The sequence below is a fragment of the Passer domesticus genome, chromosome 5 (genome assembly GCF_036417665.1).
Source record: "Passer domesticus isolate bPasDom1 chromosome 5, bPasDom1.hap1, whole genome shotgun sequence".
In the NCBI taxonomy this organism is placed as follows: Eukaryota; Metazoa; Chordata; class Aves; order Passeriformes; family Passeridae; genus Passer; species Passer domesticus.
The window spans coordinates 34,513,899-34,521,900 of record NC_087478.1 but is presented as its reverse complement, the minus strand read 5'-3'; the positions used below and the strand labels follow the sequence as shown (position 1 = coordinate 34,521,900).

Here is an 8,002-nt window from a genome sequence, read left to right as displayed (position 1 = left end):
TATTTCTCTGATGGAAAGCTGTATTCCCTGAATGTATGAAGTATTTCTAACTCTCTTGCAGACAAATGATTTGAATTATACAGAGGTCTCAGGGGTATATGTATTGTTTCTCTTCTTTATTTTTGATGCATATATCCTTACTTTCATCTGTGATATAGGAACTATTGTTCCAAGAAGGCAGATCTGCCACTAAGTCTCTACATATTTACTAGCCATATCCTAAGAAACTAGCATATATTCCCCCAGCTGCATATTTAAGAAAGATTGAGTATGTATTGTTATTCATTGGTCCATTTTAGATTTTTTCTTTTGCCTATTTTTATGACATTTCTTTGTTAAAAGAGAACAAAAAAAGATACTGCCAGTAAATCATCTGTTATCATTTACATATACATAGCATAGCTGCAGATAAGTCTTCCTTCTCATTCTGGATTTCAGATTTTATCTTTTTATAACATCTGTACATTCTGCATTCAAAATATAACATGACCTTTATTTTCTTTGTCTGCTCTAACCTCTGGGATAGAACCAATAGCCTTTTTTTTTTTTTTTTGTAAAAGACAATTCAGATGTTAATTGAGCTGGATACAGCAATCGGCTGATTCATATAAGTGAAGCGAACATAGAAAGCTCTCAGTCAGACTCATTTAATGATTTTATAAAAGAAAAAATACTGAAAAAATTATACACATCTATTGCTGAAACCAGAACTGCACTCATGAAAATGAATACAATTAAGAGATTGGATCCTAAGTTTAAGAAGAGTCCAGATCTAGACACACCGACACAACAATCTATCTGGAAGCTCCCACCACTGCCCCACAAAAAGCTGACAGATGCTCATCAGAATCATTAACAAATTTTCTGGCTAATCCCTAACAATTTCAAAACAGATGCTTAAGTCCCTGCTTTAACTCAAGCTGAATCAAACAACTGAGGACTGGATAATAAAACTGGATCAGGTGCGTATTTCAAAGTATAAATCATAAAATGGTATGTCAAAGGGCTGTTTTCCCAGTGATAAGAGAGTAGGAAAATATAATAGTGAATAAATGGCCTGTGTGGGAAGAAGATACAATACATTGTAGCCAGCTTCCCACTGATGTTAAAAATGAAGGGCATTGAATTTAAAGGAGAGGCAGGAGAAAATACATCTTACAGGTTTTAAATGGCACCGTCCAGAGACCATTTCATTAGCAGTTTTGAATAATATGACACTCATTTTGCCAAAGTTTATGACTAAAAAAAATCAAAATAATTTATGAAACCATTATTAAAACATTTCAGCTTCTGAAAACTTCTTTTACAGGGTATCTTTTTTCTTTTATTAGACCATAAATATGTCAATGCAATTTCATTAAAGCCGTAATGAAAGACATTACTGGCAATGGTGGGAAATGGATTCATTTGACAATTTGCAAAACAAGAACTGTCAGTATTTCTCTTGCTTTTCCTAATGACACTTCAGGTATTTGGACTACTTTCACAGGGGAAAAAGCAGATAAAATGAATAAATGTCTTCCTACTAGTACTGTGAGAGTGTGTTGAACAGCTTTGTGACTGGGTGCTTTCCAGGAGCAGGTGTTTGGCACAGTGGAAGGCAACAACCTCTTCTCAAATAAACCAGGTAAGATTCAGGCCCAAAAAGGGGCTTAATACCCGCCCCCTCTCCATGTGGCTGCTCTTCAAGGGGGAAGCACAGCAGCTCATTTCCAAAGGCACATGGGCAGAGGAAAGAGGGGTTGGTGAGTGACAGAGGACCCAAAAGGCCAACATGTACCCCCAGATCAGCTCCCCAGGGAGGAGAGGTGCTCCCCACCCGAGAGGCAGAGCACCAGGAGCTGGGCCACCAGAGCTGGGTGCTGGCAAGACTCTCTAGGGATTTACCCAGTTTCTTTTGCTCTCTCCCTGAGGTCCCACTGACAGCCATCAGCAGGAACAGGCTATTTGGCACTCTTCATTTCTCACATGGCTTGGTAAGGCAAACTGTAATTTTTCCACCCCTGAATCCAGAAACCGTAGGACATGGCAAAAAGCAGCACAGAATTGCTAGAGAACATTTTAAAAAATGTTTTCTAATAATCTCTATTGAATCCAGTGCATTTTAGGGGTCTTGTTTTGACCAAAATGCTCTTACAATCTTGACAAACCATCTCCTTTTCTAAATATACTTCTTCTTCCCACTTCCCCTACATCCCAAGGGGGAACCAGTCTAGGATATTAAATGACATGGACTGAAGCTACATTATAGATATAATTTTTCCTACCAGCAGAGAGAAATTAGAGGAAAAGAGAGGAACACATATTAATTCACAATTCCCTTAGGAGAAATAGCTCCAGCCTCAGCCTCCCCCATATATACTATTACTCCAAGGGTTGCCTACATTAAAGAATATTCCAAGTGTAAACAAGTCTTTATTTCCTCAATATTGAAAAAACCACATTTTAGCTCTGATTTATCTGAATTCTTCTGGCCTCTTCTAACCTAAGGAAAATCAAGCAAGAAAGCAACAAACAAACACATTATACTTCTGCCACCTTTACACTGCATATTTTAATCTTACAATCACTAAATACTTGAAACCTGTCACATCATGAAACACTACAAAAAGCCAAGCAGAACGAAAATACTGTGTCACTAGAGATACACAGCTGAAGCTCAGGCTTATGAAGGAAAATATTTTTACATCTTTTCTTGAAAAAATGCACTTAATTGGATAGCCCCTATGGTGGAACTGCCTCTTTCTCTGCTGGGACTGAACAAACCACTTCCTGTAAGAAATTACTTAGTGTCTGGCAGTGGGATTAGCAATACCCTCTCTGTGTGTTGTGACTGAGATTGGACACAGCCTTTGTGCTAACACATCTTGTGTTTCAGCTCCTGCAGTCCACATGCAGGCAGTTTTTGTGATGGAATTCATTCATGGGAAAGCACAGTTTGGGATGGTTTAGGATTTGCTTTATGAAGGTTCTCTATTACCACTTACTTTGAAATGTATAGAAATTGCCTCAGTGCTGGTCAGATCATTTAAGAATTGACTATTCTTTTTCTATGAATTTAAAAGTGGAACCATTTTTGGAAGCTTTTCTGGTCACACACAGGCAAGATATTAAATTAAATTGGAGAATACTCCAAAGTGCCAGCAAGGAGGTAACACGAGCGCTTAGATTGTGGGAAATCTTCAGAATTGTTTGAACACATTGTCGAAACACATATTAGTCCAAAAATACCACCCTTTGCGGCCCAAAATGTGCCAGACGCACATTTCAAGCTTTTGCTTAATGCAAGACAGTCCTCAGAGGTCGGTCATCCTGACTACTGGCACACCTGCCCCAGAATGGAGATGTTGGAAGCTCTGTGCTCTCTCAGCTGGAGTCAGTCTGCTGGTGGATTCCCCCAGAGATCATTTTGGTGGCAGATGCCAGCAGCTGCTCAGGGAAACTGGCATTGCTGCCCATTTGTGCTGGAGGTGGCAGTAAAAGTGACAAGAACATCAGTCTCAGTGAGCTGAAATGTCCTGTCCTGGGAGCTTGTCATTTGGCACAAGTTTCAAAATCAGAAAATTGCTTCTACCCAAATAATACTCAGATTAAACCCAGAGAGAGAGGGAAGGGGAGGTTATTTCATATTATGGAAGCTTCCCTTTTAGATTAGAACTTCTCAGGGGTCAGAAATATCTCTACAGTACCTGTAGTTTGCAAATACACCCTTTGCTTGGCTCCAAAACTGCCATGCTATCTTTCAATTCCACCCTGCTTCCCTCCTCCAAAGAATTAATAGCTTTCCAACTCATCCAAATTAATTTGGACATGAGGAATTTCAATCAAACAAAGCTTCCAAAAATGTATTTTTAACACTTCTGATTGAACAATGCAATGAATAGAAATGGTCGGGAGGACTGACACAGACCTACTTGGGGAATTTCTCCTGCAAAGGAAATAAATAGAAGGTTGTTAGGTACTTTTGAAGTGTATAATCAGTTTGCAATGTTAGCATCCCCAGACAGTGATATGTGTACAGAGGGTGCTGCATTTGGGATCATTACTCCTTGCTGGCAAAAGCTGCAGCAGCATCTTTCTGACACCAGTTTCCTGCAAGAGACCCAGAGGACGGAACAGCAGTAGATTATAAAATTGCTGTGAGCATAAAGTTATTGTCCTCTCTCCAGTGTCTGACCTCCACAAGCAAAAGGTGCTGAAGGTGTAGTTAATAAACTTCAGATCTCTATCCTGCCAGTCAGAACGTTGTCCTGGAAAAGGAGACTTAGATCCTACTCCAACTCCAGGGACCATCCACAGATTTTACATGAAACAGACATTGGGTAAAAATACAGAAATAGCCAACAAGGAGAATGACAAGGTGCTGCCAGCCAGGAATCCCCAGAAGTTCTCTTTCTTCCCTGTGCAACTCCCTCCTGCCCTGCAGAGTCCCCACTGTACTCTCCTTATTTTAGTACCAGATTGTAGCCTCCTCCACTCTGGAAAGGTCTCTGCTGCTATTACACCCTGTTGTGCTGGGCTCCTCCAGGAGCAGAATGAGGCACTCACTGTGAATATCCTGAGTCCTTAGGAAGAGAATTCTTTTACTGCAGCACAGCCTGAGATTTCAAAACAGAACCTCCTTCTGTAGCAGAGTTAAAGCAAACATTGGAAGCTTTTTGTGGTGCAAGTTCCTCTACTAAGTGGAAAGCACAGAATGGGTAGGAGCTGGGTCCAAGTCTTTCACCAACATGCAGAAAAACAAAACCTCCACAACAATATTCCAGATCTATGATGTAATTTTCCTACATTTGCAAACTCCTCCCACTTCGTGGCATTTGAACCATGTCTGTCTTCATAACAGAGACTTCCAATCTTCCACATCAATACATTTAATTGTATTGTGTTCTGGTGTCAGCAAGGACATTGTTTAGAACTGTTATGAAACACGTCAGTAAAACATATGCCCATTACATAAATTTCTATGAATGCAGCAGAACTAAAACTGTGCCATTATGCTAATACCTTATGCTAATAGAAAGCATCTATCTATATGTATATGAATAGATATATGTGTGTGTGAGTAGCTATATTGATACAGTAAGTGTATGTGTGAAAACCAGCTTACTGCCTCCAGTAGCAAAATTCCTTGTGGATCCAAATTGCATAGAATTTAATCTTACTTCTAATAAATACATTTACAGGTATCCTAGCTGAGATTTTGAAGACCACTGGGAGGAACTGGCATCCAAATTCCATATGGAATTTCAAAAGTCTTTGCTTTAAAAATTTGTGTCTGTGTAGTCAACTGCATAAATCAGTTGTCGTATTCAGCTCCAGGTTGCTGTCAAATTATTGTTCAGTAGCTACAAAGAATTTCATGTGCATATTTGTATGAATTTAACTTATGAACATGTTTTCCCAAGAAGCACAGCTGTGAGTGCAAATGTGCATATCCTGTCCTGGCAATTTGGTCCTCATCTTGGACCTGCAATTTAGTCCCTCAAAAAAAAACCATAACAAACAAACAAAAAGATAATTAAAAAGCCTTTCCTCAGAGTTCCTCTGGAGTAATATCCAAAATATACTGCTGGGTTTATCCCTGATGAAATCTCAAAACAAAACAAGAAAATCCCTTAGATGAACTCCCTGGGCCTGAGCAGATTTAGTTTAATTTGCCACAGTCCTTTGTGGAGCTGCTGTTCCCAGGGAAGCAGCAGGTCTTGATCTTGGCCTCTAACAGATGGCCCCAGCAATATGACAGTAATAGCATCTGACATGTGTTGTTCCAATGATCTCCCTAACTCTCTGAGAAGTATGCAAGCGTTACATACCGTGTGCTGCTTCAGATTGCTATTTTTGGCGTGCTTCTGCTAGCATATGTTATGATGAACCATTCACAACATCTTACATTTCCATCATAAAATAAAGGAGAAATAAGAGAGTAGGTCCATAAGCCTATCATTTAACCTTGTTCCCAAGGTAACCTTTCCTTTGCATAAGGATCAGCTCCACTGAAAGCAAAACCCAAACTGCATTTTGAGGCATTACCTGTATTGTGGAAGTGGAATCTGTGGGGTAGAAGAGACACAGGTTGATGGAAATATTCATGGCCCAGCTCTTTTAGCATTTCACAGTGATATATAATCAGAGTTTTCTACAACACATATTAAATAGTGGCAATTTACAATCTGAATATTGATTAAGGAGCTGTGAGGAAGGTAACTAGAGGGGACTGAGTGCCCTGTTAAGATGCAGTTTTCCTGCTAATTACAAGGGTAATGAACATGTCCCTTTACAAGCCCAGAGGATTTTCTTAAGGAACTTGTGATTTTACTGATTGCCAGGTTTAACAAAATAGGATCTAAGACACGGAAATTCTTTCAGCTCTAAGCAGAAAAAACTAGCTAAAGGAGAAACATCAAGGATTTTCACTGAGTGTAAGTCACTGAAATGTCTTAGCATCATAAACTACTCTTGACTGCTTTTTTCACAAATGAGCTGCTGCCAAATAGAGGACAGACGGCAACAAGGAAACCCATCTCAGCTGCTTTCCTCCTCAATTTGCAGTTACACCCCCTACCATTTTTCCCCTTAAAAGCATATCTAGCTCCTCATAAAATTATTTATTGTTATTACCATGTATGTTATTTATTGGGTCAATGAAGGACGGGCTCCAACAGCCCTCCCTTCCCTATTCCTCCAGGCCCTTACCTCTCCTTGACTTCAGCTGATGCTGCCTCTTCCTCTGCCTTGACTCAGCCTTGCTCAGCTCCATAGCTCCATCTCCCCCTCACAGTCCTGTGCCTTTTTAACCACCTCTTATCCAAAGAAGTAGCGACTCCTTTTAGTGCTTCTGAAGGAGTTCTTCAGTGGAGAGGTGTGAAAAAGCTACAGCACAGAGGGAGAGGAGGAAAAAATCATAGGGCTTGGTTGTTAGCCTTAAAAGAAGAAAGACAAACATTTTGCAGCATAGCCTTGAATTTTTCTCTGTCATGCATCCAGAACAAAGTACCAAAGCTGGAGCACACAAAGTTACAATATTCACACCTGAAGCATTAGAGAAGCAACTAGATTAGTGTAGCCACTTTCATACTTCTGGGTATAGACCAAGTGAACAGCTTAGAAAAAAGTGGAAACTAAAAGCAAAGGCTTCCATTCAAGCAACATAGAGAAGACTGTCTGACTGCCATGTATTGAAACCCTCAGGAGAAAGGTAAGGGCAAATCCAGAGGAGAGTGGGGGAGGAGAGGTTTTCTGTAGAAGAACCTGGGCAGGGAAGGAGCCACTGCGATGGAGACATGGGCACATGCAGACTGCTCTTTGGATACAGGGAAGACAGAAGACTTGAGCCTCCAGGGAGCTGCAGGGGTGCACCACTACCAACATCTCTGGTTAGCAGCACTCAGTATATTCACAATACTCACTGACACCAGTTTCTGTGACGGCTCAAATTACAGCAGCAGAAAGACTGGGACAAGGCAGAAGGACAAGAGACAGCCAGCCCAGACTGCAGGAAGGATGATCTCAGCTGGTGTTGGGGAAAGATTTCTACCTTTAACAGCAGTGGAATATATGAAGGCACTGCTCTGATGGGAGGTTGTAATGTATGAGCTGGTCAGATCTCCAGCCCCCGTTTGTTCTGCTGTCACCAGAGGGGTTTAATCCATCAGCCACATGCAGAGGATGGCTGCATGGATGCATGGATGGCCTTCCTTTCTCTGATATTGCTCTTCTTTCCTGTGCTTTCCTACCCTGCATGCCCCTCCAAACCTTCAGATAAAACACCCAGCAACACAAGTGGCAGGGATACTGAGTGAAACAGCTGAATGAGAGGTTGGTACTCCACTGAGGTGAATGGTCTGGTCTGGAAAGGTTCACCCTTTTCTGATAAAGCTGTCTTCAGACTCAGACAGCATTATGTGAGAGTATGGGAAGATTATCTTGGCAAACAAAAGGAAATTTATTAATTAGATATTCACTTGTTTTAACAGAAGCTTAGGTTTGGTGCTCTGCGATGCAG

The 8,002-nt window shown here is 40.7% G+C and overlaps 1 long non-coding RNA gene across 1 annotated transcript; it reads right to left on the bottom strand.

Moving 5' to 3' along the window:
* Nucleotides 1-2,307: 2,307 nt before the first annotated feature.
* On the bottom strand, nucleotides 2,308-7,152 carry LOC135301328 (uncharacterized). Its single transcript, XR_010363076.1, has 3 exons — nucleotides 6,694-7,152; nucleotides 6,031-6,136; nucleotides 2,308-4,598 (listed from the first exon to the last, which is right to left on the bottom strand). It is a non-coding gene; the product is annotated as an uncharacterized LOC135301328 (long non-coding RNA).
* Between the last annotated feature and the right edge of the window lie 850 nt (nucleotides 7,153-8,002).